This window comes from Micromys minutus (assembly GCF_963924665.1).
Source record: "Micromys minutus genome assembly, chromosome: 26".
Lineage (NCBI taxonomy): Eukaryota > Metazoa > Chordata > Mammalia > Rodentia > Muridae > Micromys > Micromys minutus.
Genome location: NC_137961.1, coordinates 10,479,668 through 10,494,563, shown reverse-complemented (window position 1 = coordinate 10,494,563; position 14,896 = coordinate 10,479,668).

The window sequence follows — 14,896 nt, the reverse complement described above, 5'->3', positions numbered from 1 at the left end:
CGTTTTCCAGGAGCTATGAAATAAGCTACAGTTCCGTGATTTCACGTTACTAACTTCTGCTCAGTTTACGTAACGTTCTACCGACTGCCCATGCTGCGCATTGTGGAGCATTTCCTATCCACGGCACTTACTGCCCACAGCAGGGTTTGATCTCTCTCCCTTTATAGCTGAAGAGCCTGAAGCTGCTGAATCCTGTCCCCACATTGTCATGTTTCCCTAGAGGAGAGTGCTTACACTCATGCATATACACCAAAGCCGCCACCACCACCAAGTCTAGCTGCTGCTTTCACTTTGGTCTCTCCAGCCTCATTTGACACTCCTTTCCTAAGACACCATGGCTCCCGTTAAGGAAAACCTAGTTCTTTGGAGCTCTGCACACCCCAGCCCCAGGCATGCTCCCCAGTACCTCCACTCTGAATCACCCCCTCCCCCAGATCTGCTCTTCCTGTGAATTTGCTTTCCACCTAACCTGTATTTATTTTATGGTGTTTCTACTTTCTGTTTTTGTTTGTCAATAGCGATACATCTTCAGTACTCCTTTGGCACACCTCCCCCTGTAGATTATAGATCTTTGTGTTTCCAGTGACATTTTATGAGGGATGACAGACATTTGCTTGTCTGTAAGTTTCTTCTAATGCATCCCGGGTACCTTTGTGCAGGTGTGGGGGAAGAGGGTGTCTGTTCCATTCAGGGAAATGAACTTTCTAGTTGTGACCACAAGATGGCACAATGACTATATCCTGGTACCTATTGAGAATGGGCCAAGTCAAGAAAGGGTCTTAGCTCCTTAAATGCTAAATATGCAGTGGGAAGTGCAGAGAATCCTCAGATCTGTCCACCCTCCGCCATTCTTCAGAGACATCTGTTTTTCATCCTTCGTTGGGCCAACAGAGTGGAAAGGTCCCTCTTCTTCCCCTTCCTCTCTTCTCAACAAACACTGGGCCCTCCGAGGGTTCCATATTCTCAATGCTGAGAGAAAGACGGGGCAGCAGAAGCCACGCCCTGCCTCTCTAGCAGCCCGAATCCTGGGCTTGAGTGCTTCTCTGCTGTTTTCCCCGAGCTGAATTCAACCACAGGTTTAGATCATCGAAATCAGTTTTTGTTTAGCATGCAAAAGATCCACCAGTCAGCATCTATCAGTGATTAATTGATTAATTTTGGTTTATTCATGATTCCTTGTGGCCTTTTCTACTTCCCATTTACCCAGTTAGTCAAAAATTGGCAGTGTGTTTCTCGTGACACGCAAACTTGCATTCAGCGTCGTACAGATATAAATGTATAGAAATGTACACATGGAAGCCCACACCGCTTTTCTTTATGACCAATGCCAGTCTTGAGAATGGGGCCAGTGTGTAAGTTTCAGGAAAGCCGGGCAGGCACCTATGTTTGGGGTACTTTGTAATTGATTAGGATAATTTTCAGTTTCTCATGGCCTGGTAACATGACTCCTTCACTCATCTAAACATGTAGCCCTAGTCTCTACCTCCTATATTTTGTTTGAAATATGACATATCTGCTGCAGTTTTCTGGCTCTGTTTCTATTTCCTTCTACCTGGAATGCCTGCCCATGTATGCCTCACACTTGTACTTTGGGTCTCTCCTGTCTTCGCTCTGGTGCTTAAAATAAAAAATATAACAGAAGTATGATTCAGAGACATTAAATAGCACATATTTAAACTGTGGAACTTACACGAAGATGTTCCTGGTGGAAGATGTCTACCTGTTACCACCGACGTCCTTGCTTGGAAGGTTGTTGCTAATGAGCACGCAGATGTTTTAGGTCCTGCGGGAAATGGGCCACAGTCTTTTACTGTGAGCTTAAAGTTCGTCGGTGCTGTAGGTTGAAAATTTAATTTTCGAATTTGTTTCCTAAATTAGCATACAAAGTAATGTGCTTTGCTGTGGCAGAAAATGTATTATGCCTTGCCTCACATTAGCCTGAATTGAGCAAAATCATCAAACACAAAGCCAGTTTTACGATGAGATATTGAACATCTCATGTCATTGGCCAAATACTGAAAGTAAAGTCAGAAGGGTTGTCTGGATGCTTAGATCTTTACAGCAGTGTGATGTTTAAAAAAGCTATCAAATTAAATGGTCACCGGAAGTCCAAGACTGTCCGCATTTAAAACAGCAGTGTAGAAACTACACTCAGACACTGCAGCAGATACTTCCTTGGTATTTAATAAATGGAATGCATCCTAGAACTATTTATTATCCACAGGTCTCAATTCCATTAGAGTGTATTCCTGGAGCCTTTAAATCATGTGGTATGATATGCCAGTTCCTAAGCAACAGGTGAGCCGGACTGGCTCCTCCGAGTACAACAGCTGAGAATGTGGCTCCAAAGCCTCTTAGATGGGTGTCCTTCCTACTCGGGGCTGAAGGCCTCAAGCTACGTGGACGTTTCTTACACTGTCTCCCCCTCTGAATGGGAAGAAGAGATTTTAGTCATTTCGGGACATTGTCCTTACAACAATCACAGCTTGTCCATTCTTTGAGTGTTTTCTCTTGAGATTTCAGTAAGTTCATCTAAAGATTGGTGTTTTTTTTTTTCCTGTCCGCTGATATTTTCAATACAAAAACTGCCATAGTTTTCTTATAGCTTTGTTGAGGTGTGGTTGGTTTTGTAAAGCAGACAGATGTGAAGTGTGCCACTTAGACCACCTCAGCGTTACACTAAGCTTAGCTCTGGTTCCTGCTGGCTTATGAGCAGCCTTGGAGATCAGTCCTCCCTTTCTACCTCCTGTCCTGAACTTAGAGTGTATGTAACATTTCCTAGACATCTGTTAATATGAATGGAACCACACAATATATATCTTTTCTGGCCTGGCTTGTTTCAACAAGCTTAATTAACTATTTTGAGATTTATTTATGTTTCTGCAAATATCCGTTGTTTGTTCCTAATTGCTGCACACTGTTGAATTGCATCCACATTGATGGGCATTTGGGTTAGATCTAATTATCAAAACAAAGCTGCTTTGGATACAAATGCACACGTCTTTGTAAAGATGCATGCTTTCATCTCCTGCATAAGTAGATAGAAATGAAATGAACGCTGTCAGGCTGTCACGTGGCAGGCTCATGTTTGACTTTTTAAGAAGCCACAACTGTTCTCAAAGAGAATTGCATCATTGTTACCTTCTTCTCATTGATGGGGGTGCCCACTGTGTATTACAGTTCCAGAAAGGTCCATTGCACAATAGCTGCCAAACCCAGTCGCCACTTATGACCCATGGGATGATCTCAGTGCCATTAACTTGCATTTTCCCAGTACCTAGTGGTGACAAACATCTGGTCATGCAGAGTTGGTTTTTGCCATTTGTATATTTTCTTTAAAAAAAAAAAAAACGATTTTATTTTCAACTGTTCGTGTTTATCTGTGTGTAAGTATGGGCTGTGAGTGCAAGTGCCCACAGAGGTGAGAAGAGGGCACCAGATCCCCAGGAGTTATAGGCAGTTGTGAGCTACCTGCTAGGGGTTCTCTGCAAAAGCAGCAAGACCTCTTTAATGCCGAGACATCTCCCCAGCCCCTATTTATATATATGATGAGGTACCTGTTTGTGTCTTTTTTGTATTCATTTTGAATTGAAATACTATCATCTTGTTGAATTTCCGGAAGGCACTTTTCTAGATAAATGCTTTATCATACCGACATGACAGCTCTGTCTGTCCCCTTGCTTCCTAACCTTTCCTTAGTAATGTCTTGAACATTGTAAGCTTCGCTGCCTCTTGAGTCCTGAGCATTAAAGGCATGTGCCACCGCCACCAGGCAAAACTTGGTAGGTTTTAATAGCTGTGTATTATTCTGTCATATGCCCACTGCCTTCTGTTAATTTATGAAGCATCAATTTTATTCTTAAAACATGATATTTTGACCTTATGCTTAAATTCTAACTTTCAAAAGTAAATTATCAAGTCCATGTATTTGGATATTAAAGAACTTAATGTATTTCCACAATGTATTCCAGAAAAGATTCAACACTTTAGTCTTCCACCTACAGTAACTGAGATTGAGTTCTTTGTAGCAAATTCTGTTCGTTGTTTTCAAGATGTCCTGGTTCCCCCTGTTCTTTCTTGGTCTGCTGTCTTGCTCTTCATTCTTAAGCTACAAACAAGACCTTCTGTTCAGACCTGACCAATGTGAGGAAACTGGATTTCTTCATACCTGAACAAGAAAAGATCAGAGGGTGAACCTGTGTACCCCCATGTTAGCTAGAGAAATGGGTTTTCATCCTTCAGACTGACAGCTGACGGGTCTCTGTGGGTCCCATTCTGATTAGTGGCTCTAGAAGGCCTCACTGCTTTCCACGACTCCTTCCCTACATCTGGTCACAATGAAGACTCACACCCAGCCTCCTGATCCTGTGCCTACGCTGTCTTCCTTCCCTCCATCCTTCTTGGATGGTTAGTGTTAGTTAAGAAGACCTGGAATCCCTGGGTCACACGCTTCTGGGCATGCCTGTGAGGAGTCACATTGCTTAGTTAACTGAGATGAAAGAGCATCCTCAAACTGGATGGCACACTGTTCCCAGGCCTGGGTCCCAGAGTCTACAAGGAGGAGGCCTGCTGACTACAGACATCCACAGCTGTCTCCATCCTGACTGGATGCAATGGACCAACTGCGTCCAGGTCCTGCTGCCATGGTTTTCCTATGTGCCCTCAAACTGTGACCCAAAATAAACTACCCCTAAGGTGTACTGCCAAGGTATTTGATCACAGCAATGGAAAACAGTAACTAAAAATCTCTCCCCTCCCTTCTTGCCCTTCTCTTCCCCTTCTCTTCTCCCCCCCCCCCTTCCTTCCTTCTTCCCATCTCTTCCTCTCCCTTCTGATGTTAACTGCTTTGAAATGCTTCTTACAGGAAGCCCTTCACCACCAGGCAGCCAGGCCTCTGTTACACTTCCTTGCTGCCCCTCCTGTCTAATATCCCCCATCCCATGATGCCCATAGTTTTTATCGCTAAAGTTAGTGTCTTACCACCCAAAAAGCTATTGCTTGGTGGTGTTTGTGGATGGTTCTGTGGCTCTTAGTAGCTATTATTATTGTTGCTGTTGTTGAAGTTTTGCCACCTTTTCCTTCCTTCCTTGAGAAATTCTTCCTTGAGAACATCTCCTAGTGGTGGCCTTGGTGTCCAGTGGCTTGTGCCTAAGGCTGTACTCCCTTTGGCTCCCTTCCTCTTACAGCTTCGAGAACATTGACATAGAAGCACAGTCTTTCTTCTGGGAAATGTTCCTTTTACTGGTTGTCACCTTGTCTTTGGACTTCCACTCTGGTCACATCTTTCAGTCAGGAGACAGTGTTTTCTCCCCAAGTTTGTTGTTCTCGGTGTTCCTTGTGTCTCCATTTTCCAAAGCCCCTGACCCTTCTGTTAGTATGTGCATGGTGACCTGCTCGCCACATTGGAACTGCACTGTCCTTGTTCCAGCCCTTGAGAAATGTGTGAGCAACATTATACAAAATCAGCAGGCATCTCCGGTCTCCACATGCACACACCTTTCGAGGTGTAGGGAGTTTCTTAAGGTAACATTCTTCAAGGCAGGACATGAGAAATGGGTAGTATTTTCCTCCTGGGACTTGCTATGGTAGTTGTATAATATCTCACTGATCTCATCAGCACCACCTCATGGCAGTGTTTACTAACTGGACCAAAGATAGGCACTAGTTTGCACAGTCTACAGAGATCAAATCTGTCAGTACCCACGCTGACTCAGACCAGCACTGTGTATAAGAAGTGTTGGCCATATTTACTCTGGGTGGCCGATACTCATCTTACTAGAGAGGTAACTGTACAGAACTGGACGTTGGCTCTCCTTTCCAGTTAAAGCAGGTATTTTTCTGTGCAGCGCTTGGAGCCTCCCTGGTCTGTCTTCATAATTTGCAGCCTTGAGCTACCCAAGCTGACTGCATACATGCTGTACTTCAGGACACATTTTGGTTTTCTTCCTATATTGTTGATGGTATCTCTCGCCCAAGGAACTTGCACAGGACACATACTAGTCCAGGGACAAGCCGAGGGAGGAGTCATGTCCCTGCTCCGCCTCCACCCTTGCACTCTTTCTGAGGTCACTCACGGGCACGGTTTTTCCTTAGTCTTCACTCGGAACAAGAAAGATATGGTGGAAGACCTTTGGGAAAATGTTCTGGAGAAGACTGAATGTGTTAAAATATATAGAAAGGAAGTAAATGATCAATTTGAAAAATAGCAGCAAACATACAGATAATCTAGATAGATAGCTGAATTAAATGCAGATAATCTAGATAACTGTGGTTCCAAGGGAAAATATACAAGTTGTGAATATTCGTTTGCCTCTCACTTTTTAATATAAATATTGTTTCATATCTGCTTCTAACAGGATTTAAGATTGATCCACTCCCTGATAAAATGCAAACAATAAGTGATAATGAGTGAAAAATAATCTGGTTGATATGGTAATAATAATCATTAACCAGACTGACCCTACTCTTGGAGTTTCAAACTAATTCTTCTTTTCTTTCTAGGTTGCCTCTCAGTGCTGCCTTGGTGGTATTGGGTACCCAGAATGCTTCAGTCTGTGATGATCTATTAATCAGGTGGCTTTACTAGAGTTTGCAACAGGGCCTCAGGTAGGTGGTTTTTATCATTATATGGCATGATTTTCAAAGTGATCAGTTATTCCAGATCCTTAATTATGTACATTGTAATAGTAAAAGCTTTGAAAAGCATGCCACATAATAAGCATGCCGGTGGGGACCAGGGCTTTCCAGTGTGCTCTGGTCTGTGGGACTTTGGTAAAATCTACGGCCTGTCAATGGCCAAGAGCAGCCGTCCTGCTTCAGAATATAAAGCTTCTGTAAAAGCTTCGTTCTTTCTCCTCTCGGAGACCACAGAGGAGCTCACAAGCTCTTGATCTTCTGAATGTCACTGAATGGTAAACTACTCCTGCGGAACCACTGTGTTCATGTGCTGAGAGGATCTAACTGTGGGCAGATACAGGTCTCCCAGAGTGCCGAGCCCAGTGTGACCAAAGTAACTTGCTACCATTTCTGGGAAGAGGACACACAAAAGCGTCCAGATTTCCAGCTGAGTTATAGCTCAGTGGCACAGAGTCACGGTATAGTGATATTTGGAAACCCAAGCACAGATGGATTTGAGCCAGGTAAGTCTGTCGGTGTGACCTCCAGCACAGGGCTGGAGTTTAGAGACCAGGACTCCATATTCCAGGATGCGGAGACTGGTAAGAGCGAAGGTGGTTACACAGCAGGACTCAGGGCCCCTCAGGAAACTAGGCCTTGGGCTGAGAACTAAGCAGGACCTCAGAAACATGAAGAAAGCCTAACAATTAAACTAAAGGGGCATAAGTGAATCTTAATACGTACCTACTGCAAATATTTTTAATAAAATTGCTAATAATGATTTTAGTTTTATGGGCTACCTTTAAACAGTATTAGTGAGGTATTTTTAGATTATAGGCACTTTTTAGGTTTTTGAAATTTTCATAATGTACACAATGTATCATGTCTACTGATAATCCCGCTCCCAATTCCAGTTCACCCAGGACTGCCTTTCTACATCATGCCTTCTTTTAGAATTATTTGTCATGTTAGCCCACTGAATCCAATTAGTGTGAAGCTAATCTTTAGTAGCTAGTAAAAGGGAAGATACAAACTTTTTCTGAACCGTGCTGTTTCTATAGATTTTACCGTGGTTTACTTTCCCGTATTAGAATCAGTTAATTTTCCTACTCTGACACTCATTGCCAGTGTCATACTCATATCTTAATCTTCTGTGAAACATGTTCTCTGTAAAGGGGTTGGAATTACGATTTTCCCCCCACAAACTGAAACCGTGTACTTATGGGTTACTAGGACAGAACACCTGGAATGCCCACCAGTCAGTGTTCAAGCTTGTAGTCTGAGTAGCATGTTCCCGAGTCCCCGGCTTTCACGATGCCTATCAGGACCACGGCATAGGGTGCAGCTGCAGCGTTGCTGTCAGATGGCTGTACTGGCATCCCAGTGCCTACCCCTCTGCCAAAGCACAATAACCATTCAACTGTGCCGGGCTTTTCTCTGATCTTGCATTACAACCCATTGGGATTTCCAGAGCTCACAACCCAATTCCCCTGGTTGCTCTGATCCCTGAAGCCCTACTTCAGTTTTTCTCAACAAGTATTTATCAGTGAAAGCCAGGCATAGTGGCACACATATCTAATCCCAGCACTCAGAAGGCAGTGGCAGGCAGATGGGTCTCTGTGAGCTCGGGGCCAGCCTGGTCTACAAACTAAATTCCAGCACAGCCAGAGATATTACACAGAGAAACCCTATCTAGATAGATAGTTAGATAGATGGATAGATGGATGGATGGATGGATGGAAGGATGGATGGATGGATGGATGGATACATGATAGGTAGGTAGGCAGACAGACAGACAGACAAAATGTATTAGATTACTGCTATATGGCAGGTCAACAATGATAACTATTGGTTTTCAGGGTCAAGGATTCAGCCGCTGAAAGATGGTTTTCAGGTGGATTGGTCAGGGAAACGTCTCTTGATGGTGTTGCCAAAACTAATCCTGTTTACCTCAGCGATGTGAAAATAGAGAGAAGTCTTGTTTCTAGATGTGATTTAATCCTTGACAGCCACACAGTGTAACACGGGGTGGACAGGCTGGTGGTGGCAGCTGCAGAGCCTTCCTTGAGTACTGGACTCGCTGGGCAGTGTTTCTGTCCCCTCATACCACACAGGCTGCATTTATGGGTGCACACTGCTTTCAGATAGCTTAACACTGATTTCCACATGAGCATTTTTAACTCAGTGAGATGATACTTAATCCTTTTCTCACATCCCATCCGCTCTCTACCTTTTCCTGAACGTATCCACAGACTTGGTGTGAGCGCCTGAGGGCTCAGATATGAAATGTGTCTGTGATTTGAATTGTGTGGTAATTACTCATTCTAGGAGGCGTACCCTAAAAGTCTAAGGACTTGAGAATGTTACAGCCGATGACGTCAGAAGCCCTTGTACCCCAGCAGCTCACTGTCGCGGGCAGTGACACTGAGCTCATTACAAGTTGAGAATGTGATCTGTGGGCTTCCTCCTTTCTAATGCTGCTGCATGGCAAATGTGTTAATGTTCTTCTGTGCATGTTTAGAGGCCCAGAACATTCTGTAAAGACCGTTACTGTGTTGATGAGCCACTCTCGCTCTGCACGTTACAGAAACCATTCTCTGCTCCTCCTGCCTGCTGCTGTCACCTTCTCACAGTTCCTCTTCTGCTTCCTGTTCCCCCTCACAGAGAGATGCTAGCGTACTCCATGCACATGAGACATAACTGCTGACTCCTGAATCAGCTCAGTGATTCCTTCACCCTGTCATATAAATAACCGCGGGAAGCATTTGAATTAGAAAATCCCATTCATTTGCTTTGTTCATGTTCTTGGGCGGCCTGTATTCTATGCGGGACCTCTAGCGTATGTGTGACCAGAGTGTGACCATTGAAGAATGAGGGGGTTTCTGGGAAATTTTCAGTGCCAGCTTTGAAATCTGTTGACACTTCCCTTGCCCATCCTTAAAAAACCAAAAACAGAACAGACAAACAAAGATGAGCTATTCCCTTCACATTCCTTAAGTTTATGATCTATATTAAATATAAGATGCTTCTGGATGTAATTAGGGCTAATTTTATGGTAAGGTTGGAAAGGATTATCCTAGAGCTATATTTTAACAAATTATTCAAAAAGAAGTACAAAAAAATCAAATGTAGAAAAGTTTTAAGAGGCATCCTCAATGTTACTGATTGATTAACTGTATCAAATGTAAGAAAAAAGAACGATGGTCTTGCTCAAGTCTCAGGAGTGAGTTCTTGAGCCCGTATTCGTAATTCGGGTGAGTTAAGTACACATCTTGGCTGCGCTTCCTGCTTTGCAGTGGGCTTCCTGCTCCTCCGTTCTCTGCATCACTAACTCCACCCAGGGGCCTCGCCATCCTCCCTTCATCCCAGGTACCTAGGTACCAGGCACGTTTCCAGTCTAAGAGTTTTTAGACGCGTGGGGATGAGTTGACGCTGTCTACTCCTGCCAGTTAATTCTTAAGAATGCCATCAGTCAGAGCATGCTAGCAAAATGGATATTTTGCACAACTTTTAAGTTGTTATAAGTGCTGGTGTTTATCGTGGACTCAAATATGTGTTGTCTTCTGTTTGCTATGGTGATGAGTAAGTTTATAGGTCGTTATGGTAGCGGTGAGCACTTACTCTGTTTTAATCTTTCTTGTTCATTCAACAGTTACTTTACTGTCATTTATGGGAAACAGCAGTGAATAAAACTGGCCTGAGCCTGCCCTGAGCTGCCTACAGTTGACTGCTCATTCTCTGAAGGTCTTTTTTTTTTTTTGTTTGTTTGCTTGATTTTTGCATTTGTTTTTAATTTTTTGACAGTTTAATATATGTATTGAATGCATTTTGAACATATGCAAGATAGTTAATTTTTTCTTCATTAGCAAAGACCTCTATAGAATGTGAACTAACTGATAAGCATGCCCAAGTTAGGATCAATGATGTTTTAAAGCGATGTTCCTAATATGGTGGTAGGTCTCCTTCAAAGTTGTTTAGTAGTGTGATCTCGTTTATCTCCTTCATATTATTCAAGATTCTATTAGTGTTTTCTACATACTGCTAGGTTTCCTTCTGTGATCTACCCTGTTGGAAAATGTTTTAAGCATGTGTTTATATTTTCCTGAACTGTGAAGTAATGGTATGTTATGATTAGTATAAGGGAGAGCAAAGCTTTGGTCATTGATAGCATTTGCTCTTAGCAAAATCTGACTTTTAAAAGTGAAAGAAACAATTAATGCCGGTAAGTATTGTTCAAAATTCACAACTGTTAACAGTGCAACTCTCAGAACTGTGGGACATCCAATTAAAAACAAACAAACAAAAAAAAAAACAAAACCCCGTTTACCGTGTAGGCTCAGCCCTTGGCTGACATCTCATAGAAGTTGGTTTCAATAGACCCTCTGATGTGCAACGAGTTTGTTACTTTCTTTCATGAGCCACTGTTTCCCAAGAATAACATAAAGCATAAGAAGATGAACCTTTGTACCCGAGCATATGACCTTCCCTCTCCTGCTTCTGTTGGAGGCAGAGTCACCTTTGGAGCAGAGGGTAGAGGCCGTGTGCCGGCTTGGGCGTCATCTGAAGCTGGGGCACAGTGTCTAAACGTCACTGTAGAGCAGTGCAGAGTGCTATGGGTAACCCCTGCTGTCTTTTACAACTCCTCAGACAAAGGCAAAGCGGAATTTCAGTCACTCTTTTATGTTTACTCTGTCCAGCAGACAGTTCTAACCAACTCTTGACATCCTGTGTCTTGGGAAAAACGAGCAGTTCTTGGAAATTATTTGGCAACTAGTAAAAAAAAAAATCCAAGTAAGGTAAAATTTAGAGAAATTAATCATAATTTGGGAGTTATGTTTTAAGATAAACCAAATTAATGTGATGGCTTTATTTACAATTTTAGCTCTGACGATAAGATTGTAGGCAGCTGCATTTATGCATTGTTTGAAATACTTGGTCGCTACAGCATTTGTTATAAAATGCCACCGTGCAGACGAGCGTGGGTGGAGTTTTATGAATACACAAATGTATTATCTGCTTGTCACCTTTAGTTTTATGTTTCATTCTGCTCAAATCATGCACTCAGAATTATCTTAATGCTTAGTTAAATCATTCCAAATTTTACCTTGCAAATTGTCTTTTAGACTTTCTTTAAATTTTCTTTTTGGAGATTTTATTTGGAAGTTCTCATAGAAAAGTAACACAGAACCTTCTTCTGACCCTTTAAGTGTAGTGACAGCATTTATTCACACACAGGCTGGCCTGCTAATCTGAACCTTGCCCTAGATTACAGTACAACGTAAATGAAGAGAGAGTCTAAGACACACAGACGCCACCGCAGAGCTCTGTGTCAATGATGATAGAGAGGCCATCTTGGGTCATTGACTGCAGGGAGGAGATAAATATGAAAATATTCTATTTGTGAAGTGTTTACATTATTCAGATAACAGTATATAAGATGATCTTTCATACTCATAACTACTATACCAAATATTCAGTATATGTCCTGGGCAAGTAAGTATTTGCAAAGCTCATTTTGCTATTTTGCAATTTTGATGTTCTTCAACTTATGCATGTCCTGTGCTGTATAAAAATGGGGCTTTTGCTTGAACTTTAAAGGTATCTTTTTTTATTTAAAATTTTATTTTTCTTTTAAACAGTAAGAATACTGGTTTCTTATACACTCAGTAATTTTATAATGATGCTTGAATGTCCTCTATTAAGTATTTTTGTTGCATATCATCTTTACATGTCATCTAAAGAAATACTGTTAGATTGTTACACAGCATTAGAAGTTTGTTTAACCTAATCTGTCATTGACATTATCCTTTTGTTACTGATCTTTAAGTATTTGGTTTGTATTATCAAGTTCTTCTAATTAATACTTCTGAATACTTAATTAAGATAATCACAGGTTACTAACCACTGTTTGCCTTATATTCTTTGTAATAATTGTAGGTCTTTTTTACTTTATACCACTGTTACTCTTGCCTTTTCTTTCCTTTATAAATATTAACATGGTTTATATGTATGTTGTCAGTCTGCTAGAGACCTTGCTACTAACAGCATCTTTTCTCAGCAGTGGTCTCATGCAACAGATGCTGCTTTTTCCCTGATACCTGCCTCCCGTAGCAAACCTATACTTAACTTCCCTCACGTGCACCTGGAATCTGAACAGCAGCGTGGTTGCAACATCCCAGCCATCCTTACAGCACTCTTTAGTTTAAACTGGCAGGTCTGCAAGTAGTGGAAGGGTGGTTCAAAGATGCCCCAGCCGCAAGTGTGACAGTGGGTGGCAGTGCTGTGATCAGAAGGACACTGAGTTCCATTATACCAAGCTCAGTGAATTTTTATCAGTTTCATTTACAGTCAGGCACTCTTGCTTAGATTTCTTTTTTATTAACAAGTGGGGAGTCATTCAGCATCACAAATTGACTTGTTTTTCTAGGTGGTACTATTTTTCTTTTTATTTGTGCATTTATCTGGTCATGTAAAGTGTGCTTTCAACTAATCAAAACGAGCAGCTGGTGGGAGCTAATGCACGACTCCTGCGCGGAGTGGAATGTGAGCATGCGCTGTGAGCTTGCTGTTTGCTCGTGCTTTTCCGCCACCTGCACTCTGGTTTCATTTATATTATAGTCCATTCTCTTTCTTACTTCATAGATTGGCCAAAATGGGAAGGGCTGGATTCTGCTCTCTTCCACGAAGAGTTAATGGGACTGGCTAAGATCAAAGTCTGAGGCTTTTTCCATCATTAATCAGGTATGTACTTATTAAAAATCACTTTTTCTACGCATGTGCCTTTAAAGTTGATAAACATGATGAATATAATTTTATTAGACATTAAGTTCACAACATTATATTGATCCTAAAATTGTAAATGTACCTATGATGCGTAATTTGCGTTTTGTAAAAGATTAAAGTATTAAAGCATTATCAGCCATGAAAATTTTCAGCTGGTCTTAGAAAAGTGTAATATTTGGTATCAGTGCAATTCCTCATTGCTCAGTATGTACATCCAGATATAATCCATTTATTACATTATATTGAATATCACCAAGTTAATATGATCAAAAGCTGTATGTTGTTTCATGGTCACCTTTTAATATTTTGTCACATTGAAGTTGCTTTTGTCTTCTGGAATTCTCAACATCACAACTGTATTGTTACAGTGGTGATTACGACCAATTTTCAAACCTGGTTATTAGACACCTTGAATTCCTTTTTGATTTTGCAATTAGAAAATGATTGACTTGTGCAGTCTGTGAAAGCACCAAGTGAGGAAATCACAATGAAAATTAAAGCTCTATACTAATTTACTGTCATTACTTGTCTCAAGAGTGGCTATTTACCCTTAAATAGGAGGGAGACAAAGCATCTGTCTCTTGAATAAGTTCATAACAAGAAAAGATGAGCTTCAGAAAACTCGCAGCCAGAGCTAACAGCTGCCTCAGTGCTCTGACATCATAGCTAACAGCTCCATCAGTGCTCTGACATCATAGCTAACAGCTGAGCTGCCTCAGTGCTCTGACATCATAGCTAACAGCTGCATCAGTGCTCTGACATCATAGCTAACAGCTGAGCTGCCTCAGTGCTATGACATCATAGCTAACAGCTCCATCAGTGCTCTGACATCATAGCTAACAGCTGAGCTGCCTCAGTGTTATGACATCATAGCTAACAATTGCATCAGTGCTATGACATCATAGCTAATAGCTGTATCAGTGCTCTGACATCATAGCTAACAGCTGCATCAGCATTGTGACATCATAGCTAACAGTTGCATCAGTGCTCTGACATCATAGCTAACAGCTGAGCTGCCTCATTGCTATGACATAGCTAACAGTTGCATCAGTGCTGTAACACTGGCTGCATTATATTAATAGTATTTGCAAACTTCAAGAGGAACTTGCAGACCAGGGCAAAGGCCTGTGTCTGTCTTACAGAGAAGAAACTGTATGTCTTCACCTTACCTGAATGCTGTACTGCTTTAATCAAAATAGTGGCTTACTGTTGTTTTGTTTACTTAGGAACAGCTGCTGCGCTAAAGTCCAAAAAAATGTAACATACAATTAAATGTTACCAGAGTGTAGGTATTTAGAAAATTTTTAACTAAAATTGTGAGACTTAGCAGACAAGATAAGGAAGTTGGTTCTTTTTCTTAAAATGTGTGTAGGCTGGCAGATTTTTCCTCTCTGCCCTCTGGTATCTGGGCTTGAGCTTCTTCCTTGGACTCTCTTTAATAATCAGATCCTTTTAGGATATGGGTGTTATCATTTCTGTGATTTATTTGAAGAATCCC